Here is a 14,938-nt window from a genome sequence, read left to right as displayed (position 1 = left end):
CACACCATTTTGGCATATTATCAAATTTTAAGAGGATTTCAAATGTGTTTTGTGCTTTCAGAATGTTCTATAATTTACAGTTTTTACAATCATCGTAACATTTAATCTCATAATAATCTGAGAGGTAGGCATCACTGGCCCTATCTGATAAATGAGGAGCCTCAAGTTTAGTAAAGTTAAGTGACTTCTTCAAGAAATGTCACAAAGTTAATAAGGAGTATTGTTTGAAAAACCTAGAGTCCAAACCTAGACTAAAGTAAGTCTATCAGTCAGGATTGAACATGAAAACCAAATGTCCACTAACTTAGAAAGACTAATTGTTATATAACCATGCTAACAAGAAGTCACCAAAACTGGTTTTAAAACTGTTCCATTGATCAACAACTTGTTTCAGTGACTGTTTTTGCAAGCCAACCAATCATGTCAACCCTCACTTCTACAAGTCAGCCAGGCAGGGTGGACTCATTTCAATAAACATGCCTGTGAGTGCCAATCAACAACAGTCTCAGAGAGTGCTTCTACAGATGTTGTCAACACATGTATGTCTCTAAATGTCCTCCAATCCCTGAAACCCATGCTTCCCCAGAGCCTTAACAAATATTACCAGACGGTTCTGCTCAGAGGGAATGTGCCTAACACAGCTCTCCCTTTCAAAGGTAAGCAGTAAATTCACTTCCCACTCGCCCCAGACATTGAGTGCTGGTCTCATCACCCTTTGACGAGGTGGAGTCATGAAAGCAGATACCACTCTGTTATTTCAAACAAAGTTAATAGAATGAATTGTTTACCCAGGGTTGGAAGGACTGTGACAGCCCAAAGGGGACGGAGAGGAAACCCAGAGATAAATAGCTCTAGACGAGCAAAAAGCTTACAAACTACTGGTGAAATGAAAATGTGTACTCAACTCATGACAAGCCTTCTTCCAGGCACTGCTATAGAGCAAGGAACAAGACAAATGAGGTCCTAGCTTTCATGGAGTCTACATTCTAGGTGGGGTTAAAGATAGTCCAGGCTGGGCACGGGGCTCACGCCTGTAATCCCAGCACTATGGGAGGCCAAGGCGGCAGATCACCTGAAGTCAGGAGTTTGAGACCAGCCTGGTCAACACAGTGAAACCTTGTCTCTACTAAAAATACAAAAATTTTCTAGGTGTGGTTGTCCATGCCTGTAATCCCAGCTACCCAGGCTGAGGCAGTAGAATTGCTTGAATCCAGGAGGTGGAGGCTGCAGTGAGCCGAGATCATGCCATTGCACTCCAGCCTGGGTGACAAGAATGAAACTCCATCTCAACAACAACAACAAAAAGATAGTCTAAAAAATTAGATGAGGTAAATTCACATGCAATCACATGACGACAATACAAGAGAGTGAGGTGATGGAGATTGGGGGTCAAGTAAGGCCTATTTCAGCAGATGGAGCTCATGCTGAGGCAGCTGAGAGCCACCCTGCCAGGCCTGAGGGAAGAGCTTCTGGGCAGAGGAAACCATTGCTATGAATGCCCTGATCACTGGTACCAGAAAAGGGTTTGTGCTCTTCCGTCACCAGTCCTTCTGTGTCAAACTGTTAAGCCAACAGTTTCCCTTCGGGGCTTTGAAATAACATCACCCACGGTCTTACGCTGAAGTATGTTTCAGGGCCGGTGCATATGAGTACATATGAGTGGACAACACTTAGTAGGTCTGGAGGAAGATACAGAGTCAGAAGATGAAGAAGAGAAGGATTTTGCATTTTGGGTTAAAATACTTCCTATAGACTTCTTCGCTCAACATTTTTCTTCAATTTCCTCCTCAGCAAAATCATCACTAATCTCCCTTAAATAAACATTAGCTACATCTTTGTGGAAGTTTTTCTTTTTTACTTCAAATACTGGGTTTATTCCACTTGTTAATTTTGTCTTCTCACCATATCCATGTCTGACCATCACTACTGCTACAGTAACATTTCATACATACTTAAAGCCCTGAAGTGAATCAAGGGGTAAACATCACCGTTTGTTCTCTATTTTCCTCCCCAGTTTTCAGTACTAAACAGGCATTTTGGACAACACATTCTTGGCAATGGAATCCAGACATTTCTCAAACATGGTGGGGAAAGTTCTCACTCTGCATTATAAAAAAGACAGCCAGATATCAACTGTTACAGAAATGAAATAAGATGAAAAATTCTAACAACCTCTTTAAACTGTTCTCACAGAGGCTTCCCCCACTGCCAGAGACCTCGAAGTCAGTCACCTGGAAGCATTCTTCACATAATTGATGAACTTGGCTTCCACTTTGGGAAGAAAACCCCTTTATCTATTCTTGCTTGCATTTTTGCTTTAATGTCTTCTACAGAACTAGGTTCTTCTGGTGTTTTAAAAGTTTTTTTTTTTTTCTTGTTTTGAAGGATCTTGACCTTTTAATCTTGTGTTGATGGTTTGGAGTCTTTTCCAAATACTTCCTATAGATTTCTTCGCTGAAGATTTTTCTTCAGTTTCTTCCTCAGCAAAATCATCGGCATTACCACCTTCTTCTTCATCGCCATCTTCATCAGCAGCACGTTTTACTTTTTTCTGTGGAGGCTTGCTATCACCTCCGGGGGCAGATCGCTTGCCAAATATACTTAAGAGTTTCCCATCCTCCTCCTCTTCATCTTCTGACTCTGCATCTTCTTCCACAGCTGCTAAGTGTTGCGCACGCAAGTGCACTGGCCCTGAAACATACTTCAACGGTAAGACCATGGGTGGTGTTATTTCAAAGCCCCCAAGGGAAACTGTTGGCTATACAGATGTTTTCCAAGTTGCCAGTGTTACCTGAATTGGACTGCCTTCAATATTCATTGTCTCTGCTTCAGCAACATGGAATGAATCCTTTGCACCAGCCCCTAAACTGGCGGTTCTTAAAGCCAACTGGTGCTCATTTGTATCATTATCCATCTTACAGTGACAATCTCTGTCGTCCTTTAGTTCACAAGCAAAAGGATGGTTCTGGGCTTTAGGAGGCTCAAGTACACGTCTGTCAAATCTTCCATGGGGTGGCGGCACACACTCAGATGGGAGAGGAGGTGGGTGGAGTTAAAAGATTACAGCTCCAGAGAACAGCTGCACAGGTTGGAATCACACCAGTCTCTTCTTCTTTCTTGTTTAAATCCGGAAACAGGACAAAGTTCATAAAGTGTGTCTGTGACTCTGGCTGGATGATTGGCCAACTGTTTTCCCATAACATACCATAAAGGGGGAAAGAAAAGGGGAGAAAACACCTGCTGGGGAGGAAAATAGAGAACAGATGGTGATGTTTACCCCCACATTCACCTTTGCATATGTGAGAAATGCTTGCGCACTTCTAGGAACTGGGTGTTGCCAGAAGACAGAAAACACACATAAAAACTAATTAGTAGGAATAACAGCATCAATAAGCCTAATCACACCTGGGGTGGTTGAGCTGGAAATAGAAAACCCAGCTTATCACATTCTTACAAACCTGTCACTTGTGGTAAATGGAACTTAAAAAGGGAGATGGGCTTTTCCGGGTACAGTTCCTATTATTATTTCTTAACAGTGATGGTCTCGATTAGGCTAATTGTGAAATACTGCTTCTTTAAAAGCAGATGTAAAACTTTATGGCAGGAATCAGGAAAGATGTTTAGGTAAGGAGGATGAGTACGCAACAGACTGAAGAAGGCTGGACATATCAATCAGGAGAGATAGGTTATCTTTGAGTTCTGCCTTAACCAGATGTGTGTATCCTCTGGGTCCGGGCTCTCCCCATCTGCAAAAAGGGAGGATTGGACCAGAGTGGTGGTTTATAGTGATTTCCAATTTGTTACTAAATCTTTTCTTTAAGTGGTATCTTATGCAGAAGCCCTACATCAAAGATAATTTTATTTTGTTAAAGGTGGTGTCTTGCAATATTGTCCAGGCTGGGGTGCATTGTCTACTCACAGACCTGATCACAGCTCACTGCAGTCTCGACCTTCCTGGGCTTAAGCGACCTTCCTGCCTCAGGTCTCCTGAGTAGCTGGGATTGCCTGTGTGTCACTGCACCACATTCAATCTAATAGATGAAGTTGCTCTGATTGATGATGACGTGGCAGGCCCAGAAACCTATTTATTCATTCATAGATACGCCAAGACAACAATTTTTTTTGAAAATTTTTTAGTGTTCTTACTACCTAGGAAACATGCTGGGGGACAGATGATAATTAAACATAAGTCAACAAATTCTTTGACATGTTAGGAGGCAATATATATATATCAGAATAAAGAAAGTAAGCTGGGGAAGGGAAGTCCACAGTGTCCAGTTGATATTGTGACATGGTAAAAGCCCCATAAAACTGCATACCTCAATCATACCTCGGCTTTCTGCTGAAACTGCTCTCTGCAACCCTAATGTGACAGGCAAGCAGTCCAAACCCACGCCGTCTTGGCCCCTGTGACTTGTAATAAGTAATTAAGGTCTGTAATTTCCACCCTACCCAGGCAATGTGTAAACTAATGCTTATCTTGACTTCTGTGAACCACTTAAGTAACCATCGGAATGTCCAAAGTTCCCTGGCCCTTGGAATGTCCGGAGCCCCTCACCCTCATCTCTGTCCAGGAAGTGATTTATAGAATCCACTGGCCCTCAGAATGTCTGAAGCCCCTCACCCCCCCCCCCGCCCCTCACCCCCACCACCGAGATAGTTTTACAGGTATGAAAGGTCTTGACACCCTCCTTTCGGTGCCATGGGTTGAAGAGACATGAGTCCTCCATGGCCACTGGCAATAAAGACCCTGCAATTTGGCATACTTTTGTCTTGGTGTTGACTTTCTATGCTCGCTCCAGTACAACAGTATGAAGGTAAATGCTGTGGACAAGGAAGTCAGGGAGCCCTCAGGGAGAAAGTGAGGTCTGAGCAAAGACCTGGAAAGTTGGGAATGGAACTACCAAGCGCATACCTGGAAGATGACTGTCCCAGGCAGAGGATGCAGCTACAGCAAAGGCTCTCCACGTGAACACACCTGTGCACTGGAGAACAGCGGGGAAGGCAGGACGGTGGAAGTGCAATGAGCCAGGAAGTCAGTCATGGGAGATGAGTAGAGGGTCCTGGGGGCTGGATGATGCAAGGCCTTGCAGAACCTTCTCAGGGATTTGGCTTTTACTCTCAGTGACGTGGAGAACAATGCAGAGTTGTGAGCAGGGTAGAGACCTGATGTGACTTCTGTTTCACAGGCTCACTCTTGCTGCTGTATTGAGAATAGACCAGATAGTTATGAGAATGAAAGCAAAGAGGCCAGTTAGGAGGATAGCGTCTGATTCAGGACAGAAATGAGATTGTTCAGACTGGGGTAGTAGCAGTAACAGGCAGTGAGAAATGTGTCCAGGGTCTGGATATAGTTTCAAGGCCTACCCCTCAACCTCTTCCTCATTCCCATAGCTGCTTCTGGGGGCCTCCTGGAATCCCTGAGAATTCCAGGAGCACAGTTCGCAAATCCGTAGGTCTGATGACCCGCAAGTCTCCCGTCTGGTTTTGTACTCCAGTTCCAGGGGAGCCAGAGCACTAATGTTCAAGGAGCTACATGAGGGATGGTGTGATCTGCTGGGCCTAGTTTTCTTTTCCAGCCAAAACATTTACATTTTGAATAATGAGAAATAGTTTGGCTTATAAATCATCATTAGTTTCTAGACCAAGCCCACTGCCACACCAGCCATTCTGACTTCAAGTGTTTTGACTGCAGGCAAGAAGTCTAGGCCTCAAATGTGCAGTAATTTCCTTATGTGCATGTTCCACTCTATTCTCTGGATGACAGAAAGAGATCAGCATCCACTTGGAATCCCAAGACCCAAATCCCTCCACAAGATGACCTCTGTGCTATCTGCACTATGATATTCATATATTGGTATATTACACACAGTGGGTTGGTTCTCAAAGGAAATACGTAGTGTTGATTCAAATCCACGACAATAAGTCCACATAAAAACAATATTATAAACAGCAAAGTTGCAAAGAGTTGCAAGGTGGATGTATGTTTTTGTTCACTTTAGCCAAACTTTATAGGCAGCTGCTTGTGATATGATCTGATGGGAACAGAGGGCCCACCTGCATAAATTATCTCCTCCCATAATCTTCTGTTTCTGGACTCATCCAAATTTAAGCCAGGATGCTGAACGGGATTTATCTCAAATACCAAATGTAATCAGTTAGTAAAGGTTGTCTGGAACAATGTGTGGAGGATGGAAAAGCCACATCCAAATTCAGCATCAACAAAAAAGAAGTGTATTTGATTAGTAATGTCTGCTATGGGCACAGAATAAGAAAATATTGTTATACGTTTTATCCCTCTTTTAAGCTTTTATTTTATGTTAAAAGTCCCTGTATTCAGAAGGCACTAGTTAAAATACAAACATGAACAGCAAGAGTTACCCAGAATGAAGCAAGTGGAATATCCATTCACATGTTCTGTATGTCTCAAAGAGAAAACTGTTTCTTACATATGTATCTGAATCTTTCGTTGGAGGTAGCCTGGCCCAAAGCTGCTTTGTTAGGAAATAATTGTTATATGCAAATCTAGTAATATTCAACCCAACTGTTTTGTTTGCTGCCTTTCGGCATCATACAAGTTGTTTTTGAGCACCCACTATTTGCAAGGCACAATTAGGGGCTTTCCATATATTATCTCCAATTCTCACCACAATCCAGCAAGTAGGTATGATTCATCTCCATTTTCCAGAGAAGGAACTGAGATGTCACACTGCTACACGTGATAGACAGAGGTTCTGAATCCAATGCTGCCCACCTTCAACACCTGGCTCTTCTTTCCCTCTTTTGAAAATTTGCAATGGGCCATCTGAGCTCAAGCACAGCCTCCGGTAGATGGCAGATTACCTGCAAATGGATGTCACCAGCTGACGAATGATGAAGCTGTTCATCTCAAAGATTATTCTAGTCGCCTAAGCCTGGTGATCTTTGTGATTTCACTAAGTAAAGCCCTAGGGCAATTAACACTGATTCAATAAAGGCCAAAGCCCTTACCCAATCATTTGTTTGCATCTTTTCAATAAAATAGAAATGTCAGCTGGACGTGACGTGCCTCATACTGCCAGCGATATTTTGAAAGAAATGACTGTTTTCTCAGAGCTCACATTTCCTCTCCAGCCTCCTCCCTTCCCTGTTGCTCCCCAAGCCACCTCCTGTCAGAGTGGTTGCTGGGAAAAATATCAGGTTTCTAAATGCTGATTCAGCAGTGAGATGTTACCCCAGAAAACATATCAAATTTTTAGATTTGCATTTCTGATCTTTATAGGAAAGGAATATTTAGTTGCCAGTTTCCACTGGCACACATGTGATGAACTTAGGGTGTAAGGCAAAATTTCAAATAAGCATTTTTGCCTGATACAGCATTTGTAAAGCTCGCAAGAGGAGACACTGACAGGTTTCACCCACAAGTCTGTAACCCACAGTGCCTACTGTGCACACAGGGAGATCAATACAGCCTGTGTAATGAAGGAGGGCTCTATGGAGGAGGCACGAATTCCTGTGTTTGCATCTCTCTCTCACTGAAAGTTTAGAAACCTGACAAAGGCTCTCAAGTCAGACTTCCTCAGCTTGAATCCCAGCTGTACCTCTTGCTAGCTTTGTGACCTTGGACATATTTTTTTAATCTCTCTGCACTTCAGTTTCGTCAGCTATAAACTGGGCATTGTAATTGAGCCTAGAAAAATCTTGGTGTGGTTGTGAGAACAAAATATGACACTGGAGATAAAAGGTTTAGCATAGCTTAGGATTATATTGTATAAGCTCAATAAGTAGTCACTGTTATTTTTTACATTATTTACATTTGGGTATAGGATATGAACAACCGTCACCTTCACACTTGCAAGAGGGGTCCACAAGGGTATGGTCAAGCAGGACCAGAAGTTGGATTTTTCTTTTTCAGATGGAATGTCGCTCTGTCTCCAGGCTGGAATGCAGTGGTGCAATCTCGGCTTATTGCAACATCTGCCTCCCATGTTCAAGTGATTCTCCTGCCTCAGCCTCCTGAATAGCTGGGATTACAGGCATGCACCATGACACCCAGCTTATTTTTGTATTTTTAGTAGAGATGGGGCTTCACCATGTTGGCCAGGATGGTCTTGATATCTTGACCTCATGGTCCGCCCACCTCAGCCTCCCATAGTGCTGAGATTACAGGTGTGAGCCACTACACCCGGCCGGAAGTTGGATCTTGCAAACACGCTTGGCCATAGCAATTGCAGTCCCTGGTCCTCTCTATCTCCAGTCTACTATCATCAGACGTCTTCTATGAAGTGGAGGGACTAAGAGGCAGAGGCTATGCTGCAAACATTTCCAACTTATACCAAACTAGGCTAAGCAACCTCAGAGGAAAGAAAAGCAACAGAATCTCTAGGGAAGCCTCAACTGGCCCAGCTTAATCATGGGACCCTCCCAGGGCCAATCACGGTGGCAAAGGGAAGGGGGTACTTCTGTTGGCTATGCAACAGAACCTCATGGGGCAATGGAGGGTAGCCCCTCAGGGGATGGGGGTGCTGTCCTGGAAGAGAGAGGACAGGGATGCTGCCAGGACAAAAACAACAGATGTTGGTCCTCCAACACTCACCCTCAGTACATAAAAATAAGCTTCCTTGGCCACACATGAGTACATAACTTTATTAATAACCAAATAACATTCTTTGTGATTAAAAAAATTGTTACATAAACCAGCTTGGAAGCTTAAAACCAAAAGCAATGAAAAAGCATATATATATGCTTTATATATATTATGTGTATATATATATATTTTGCCAATAGGTATGAAACAAATTATATTTTAAAATGTTAATCAGATCATTGCTAATTTTCCTAGGCTTTTATTCTAAGCTTCCTAAGCTTTTATTCTAAGTTGTGGTAATGTTAAATGTTCTTGTCCTGTGGAGTTGCTCAAGTTGTTTTGTTCTTATGTGGGAAGGGAAAAAACATTCTGCTATAGATACAGGGATGCAAGTTGTCAGAAACAAAATTTGTAAAGAATATACTTCCCAAAACTCATTTCTTGGTGTATAATGCTTTCATAGCAAATTTACAAATAATTTATCTTTTTGATGATTTGGTGTAAGGTGGTAATGAAATGGAGGTGACTTGAGAGTATTTCTTGTACCCTCTGTCAAGTTTTTATTAACTGATTCCCTAAATAGTTCTTGAGGTTTTACTATGTTATTTTTACCAATTTGAATGAAAGCTGTTGGGGTAGGAAGCACAAACAAGTCAGCACTGCTCCCAGCCCTGGAACTCTGATGACTTGTTGGGTGGTCTCTTGACTTAAAACATTCCAGACCCCTGATGGCAATCAGATTGGATTTAAGCATGTCAGTAAGCCAAACAGGTGAAGTAAGACATTTAAACTGTTGATGAATAAATGACGACCTCTTCAGGGAGAGGAGAGGTAGTGTCTGGGAGGGGGAAGAGCAAGGCTTTGGGGTCCTAGCCATGTTCTATTTCTTTTCTTTTAATTTAATTAAAAAAATTATCTTACAGGCAAATTGACTTTTTTTCCTTCTTTTCTCCTTACTCTCCTTACAGTTCTATGAATTTCAACACATTTATTGATATGGTCTGGATCTGTGTCCCCGCCAAAAACTCACATCAAATAGAATCCCCAGTGTCAGAGGTAGGGTCTGGTGGGAGGTGATTGGATCATAGCAGTGGTTTTTCATGAACAGTTTAGCGCTATCCCTCTTGGTGCTATTCTTGGGATAGTGAGTGAGCTCTCATAAGATCTGGTTTTTTAAAAGTGTGTAGCACCTTGTAGGTCATTAAGAACTTGCTTTATGTATCTGAGTGCTCCTGCATTGGGTGCATATATATTTAGGACAGTTAGTTCTTCTCGTTGCATTGATCCCTTTACCATTGGCAATGCCCTTGTCTCTTTTCATCTATGTTGGTTTAAAGTGTGTTTTATCAGAGACTAGGATTGCAACCCCTGCTTTTTTTTTGCTCTCCATTTGCTTGGTAAATCTTCCTCCATCCCTTTATTTTGAGCCTATGTGTGTCTTTGCACATGAGATGGGTCTCCTGCATACAGCACACCAATGGGTCTTGACTCTTTATCCAATTTGCCAGTCTGTGTCTTTTGATTGGGGCATTTAGCCCATTTACATTTAACGTTAATATTGTTATGTGTGAATTTGATTCTGCCATTTTGATGCTAGCTGATTGTTTTGCCCATTAGTTGATGGCAGTTTCTTCACAGTGTTGATGGACTTTACAATTTGGTATGTTTTTGCAGTGGCTGGTACTGGTTGTTCCTTTCCATGTTTGGTGCTTCCTTCAGGAGCTGTTGTAAGGTAGGCCTGGTGATGATGAAATCTCTCAGTTTTGTTTGTCCATAAAGGATTTTATTTCTCCTTCACTTTTGAAGCTTAGTTTGGCTGGATATGAAATTCCAAGTTGTTGAAAATTCTTTTCTTTAAGGATATTGAGTATTGGCCCCCACTCTATTCTGGCTTGTAGGGTTTCTGCAGAGAGATCTGCTATGAGTCTGATGGGCTTCCCTTTGTGGGTAACCTGACCTTTCTCTCTGGCTTCCCTTAGCATTTTTTCCTTCATTTCAACCCTGGTGAATCTGATGATTATGTGCCTTGGGATTACTCTTCTCTAGGAATATCCTTGCGATGTTCTCTATGTTTCCTGAATTTGAATGTTGGCCTGCCTTGCTAGGTTGGGAAAGCTCCCCTGGATAATATCCTGAAGAGTGTTTTCCAACTTGGTTTCATTCTCCCCATCACATTCAGGTATGCCGATCATTTTTAGTAGATACAGGGTTTCACCATGTTGGCCAGGCTGGTCTCAAACTCCTGACCTCAGCTGATCCACTTACCTCAGCCTCCCAAAGTGCTGGGGTTACAGGTGTGAGCCACCACACCCAGCTGATCAAAGCTCTTTTGTAGCAGTTCTGGACTTACTGATGAAACTGATGTATGATCTCTTTGAGCATTATAAGTACCCAGGTGGGCTACATTCTATTCCATAACCTGAGAAATAATTAATAAAAGAGGGGCAGCCTTTGGCAGAAGTAGAGTAAATATGAATTGCATAAAGTAATACAGTGACCCATGTCCATATTAACTTTTTGATCAGTGGTGTATAATTGATCTTACAACTGCTCAGCCATTTAGGAATCAGGGAGGAAGGACTTAGGTTACCATGCAACTGACTGGATAATGTGTTTCCTGTAGGCCACTGGAGTAGAGCATAGATGTCCTTTGACATTTATGGTATTCCCCGCCTCCATTGTCATAAAAGAACAATTGGGAGGCTGAGGCAGGTGGATCATGAGGTCAGGAGATTGAGACCATCCTGACTAACACAGTGAAACCCTGTCTCTACTAAACATACAAAAAATTAGCTGGGCATGGTGGTACACCCCTGTAATCCCAGCTACTCAGAAGGCTAAGGCAGGAGAGTCCCTTGAACCAGGGAGGTAGAGGTTGCAGAGAGCCAAGGTCACACCATTGCACTCTAGCCTGGGCGACAGAGCAAGACTCCATCTCAAAAAAAAAAAAAAAAAAAGAAAAGAAAAGAAAATCTAACTAAAGTTTTTATCTATTTAAGTATGATTTTGTTTCTGAACTAATATAATGAATACCATACTTACCTCAAAATGCAAAATGAATACCATACTCACCCCAAAACGCAAAATGAATATCAAACTCATCCCAAAATGCAACAGCCTATTGAGTGGCTGTGATTTATTCAATTGAAACATCCAGATCACCTTTCTCAGCCTGCAGGCCAATGCCTACATGTTGGCTACACTAGCTTCAACTCACTTCTGTGGCCAGCCTTCTTTTGGGGATATGCAGAGGAAAGCTAATGGAGAGCACCCTAAAGAAGTCACCTCTTCAGCATCTGAAGATTGGTTTAATAGGGCAAGAGTCACTGATAGACTGGCAAGCTTCCATTCATTTGGGGGCAGGGTGGCCTGTTAGGACTGGGAGCTCATTACAAAGAGATGGAGGGAGGTGAGACACTGTTGGTGGCAACATGGGTCACTTTAAGCTCTTGACCAAGGGGAATAAAGTGATGAAAGACATAGAATGTCAATAAGAAATCCTTTGTCTCAAGTACATCTTGGCTTCTTAAGCAAGGAAAAAAAGATATTTGTTTCCAAACACAAACTCTTGGGGAAACATAGTGAAATGCACTTGGATTGTTTTCTTTTCTTTTCTTTTCTTTTTTTAAAAAAAAGGTGATGAAGATTTTAAAAGTGAGATATTAGTTAAGTAAGATAAAATATGTTTTATTTGTCTTCCTTAGTCATTCCATGAAAGAAATGAATGTTTGCCTGTCTGTAACTGCTTGGCATCTAAACTGTATTTTTATGTTTCAGAATTGCCTTGAGTCTGAGATTTAATAGGACTCAAAGCCCAGCTCTCCTCACAGAAGCTGAAAAGGCCAAATTCATTTCCCTGTTAGTAGCGCAGGAGCCCAGAACCAAGTTTGGCCAATCAAATGTCCACAGATATAAACTTAGAGAAGTAGGGACAAGGTGACAGCAGCACTGGCTCCCCATGGCAGTAGGCTCGGTGGCAGTGACACCAGGCTTAGTGCTTAATGTTAGCTGCTTCAGCATCCTCCATTCAGCAGTCAGTCACCCATGGTACTGGCTGACTGCGAAATGTGCTCTTGTTCTGACTACGTAGACTCCCTTGGTTTGCCCCATTTTCCAAGCCTGGTCCTCAAAACTTATTAGAGATTCCCATAAGAAACCAAAATCTTGTCAAGAAATTTCTTTTGTGCTTAAATGACTAGAATCAGTTTCAATTGCTTACAACCAAGAACCTTGGCCAGTACAGTTAAAGATCCCACACCAATGCTCCTAAGGGCTTTACCATGTTTTGCTCATCTTTCTATGATGGGGACAACTTTATTAGTGTACTTTAATCATGAGACTAGTGAAATGATTAAAGAGCTCCTAGAGAAAAATACGATTATTGCATTTATGTTAAAAGACTAATTAAAGCTATCCATTTTTTTCTTATTACAAGTTCATAGTCTTCCCCTGAGAAGGGCACATCCTATGTGCATTATCAGCTGAAAAATAAAAGGAGCTCACCAGGAAATTACTTGGAGAAAATGCTCAGTAGACACTCTAAAAAGTAATGTCTCTGCCAAATGGCCTCCAGACAAAATTGAGTCTCTTAAATGCAAGAGGTTACAATATCCCAGAAAGAAGCAGATTCCGAAGATGTTACGTTTTGTAGAAGGAAATAATGTAAACCTGTATTTTTTAAATGTCTAACTAAGTTGCCTGTGTCTTTCTTCAAATCCTCCTACCTCATACAATTACTGTGATACCGGTAGAAGAACAGTTAAATCCCTGTTGTAAAACCTTCTGCATTAAGGTTAGACAAGTTATCTATCCTTAAATTGTTGATGCAAAAGCAGAAATCTGGCGAACTTAAATTATGAGTTTGTCAAGTGGTCATTTCTCGATCCTTTTATATTTCCCTCTCAGTGAGGAACATAGAACCCTACATGTAATAGATGATCAATGAGTGCTCATTAATTTAATTCAGAGTTAAAATGATTAGTCCTCACTGACCAGGAGATAGCATTGGCCTAAATTATGTCATATGAACAGACATGGTCAGGGCTGTTTACGGTTGGGCAGATTGTGCAGTGGGGGAAGAGGAGTGGGGCAAGGATACTCACAGTACAGGCAGGAAAAATCTGTAGATTTCTTATGACAATATCAGTGTATTGTGGCATTTTTCTGCAGAAGTGTCTAGGATGGGATACCTTATAGTAATTCACATGAAGACACTGTCACCGCGTATGGGCCAGCAGGAACCTGGATAGCACCAAGGTAGAGGAACTGATGGACAGGCACTGAATCTTTTTTTTTTTTTTTTTTTTTTTTTAGACAGAGTCTCGCTCTGTTGCCAGGCTGGAGTGCAGTGGCATGACCTCGGCTCACTGCAACCTCCGTTCACATGACTCTCCTGCCTCAGCCTACTGAGTAGCCAGGACTACAGGCACGCATCACCACCCCTGGCTAATTTTATTTTTAGTAGAGACGGGGTTTCAACATGTTGGCCAGGATGGTCTCAATCTTTTGACCTCATGATCCACCCGCCTTGGCCTCCCAAAGTGCTGGAATTACAGGCATGAGCCACTGCGCCCAGCCCAGGCACTGAATCTTAAAGAGATCTCGAGCCCTTAAATTACTGGGAGGGGGACAGAGTAGCAAGAAAACTCCTGCTTTAAGAAACTTGTATGCTTGTGATAAAAGGTTTAGGCGTCAACATGTTACATTCAATATGTTACATCAGCTCAATGGGATACATGATAAAAACAAAACAAAAACCCCTGCTTCTTACTCTAGCTCCCATTCTTGTCAGTGGACTGGGTGCTACTTGCTACTAGGGGGAGCGGCTGGGGAGCAAGTAGACTGGTAAGGACATGCAGAACCACAGCAGCCGAGTCACGTCCCAGGAAAGCCACATCAGCAAGGCGCAGGGCAACAGCTCAGCCCCCGGGGTTGCACCTGGCCTGAGAGAATGGAGCGGAGAGGGACTCTGTATGGAACAACTGATTAGATAATGTTGTGGCTTAAAGCAATGGTTCTCAGTGGGCTGATATCCTATCTCAGAGGGCCTCTTGGCAATTTGAGGGGGAGTTTTTGGTCAGCACAGTGATTGTAGGAAGACTGCGCACATTTGGTGGGTAGACTAAGGATGCTGAACAACCTGCCATGGGTAGGTCAGTTCCATAGAGCAAAGGATTTTCTCAAGTCTGGCCTGACTTTTGAATGTTCCAGGAGGTATTCACATGGTAGAAAACCTTTTTTATAACTATTTATGAGCCTAGAATCGAACTCTGTTTTACGGATCACACAAAGCAGTTTTTGCATTGTTTTAATATAGATGCTACATTTCCAAGAATATAACTGCTATGCAAATCTAGGCAAGTAGGCTCTTTG

At 42.3% G+C, this 14,938-nt stretch overlaps 1 pseudogene; it reads right to left on the bottom strand.

Annotated features, from left to right (window-relative positions):
• Positions 1 to 547: 547 nt before the first annotated feature.
• The window catches only part of LOC116564588, a 28,435-nt pseudogene continuing 14,044 nt past the window's right edge, over positions 548 to 14,938 (bottom strand).

The sequence above is a fragment of the Sapajus apella genome, unplaced genomic scaffold (assembly GCF_009761245.1).
Source record: "Sapajus apella isolate SASKATOON/1434 unplaced genomic scaffold, GSC_monkey_1.0 scaffold37, whole genome shotgun sequence".
In the NCBI taxonomy this organism is placed as follows: domain Eukaryota; kingdom Metazoa; phylum Chordata; class Mammalia; order Primates; family Cebidae; genus Sapajus; species Sapajus apella.
The sequence above is the reverse complement of the archived record's forward strand: the minus strand, read 5'-3'. Positions and strand labels throughout refer to the sequence as shown.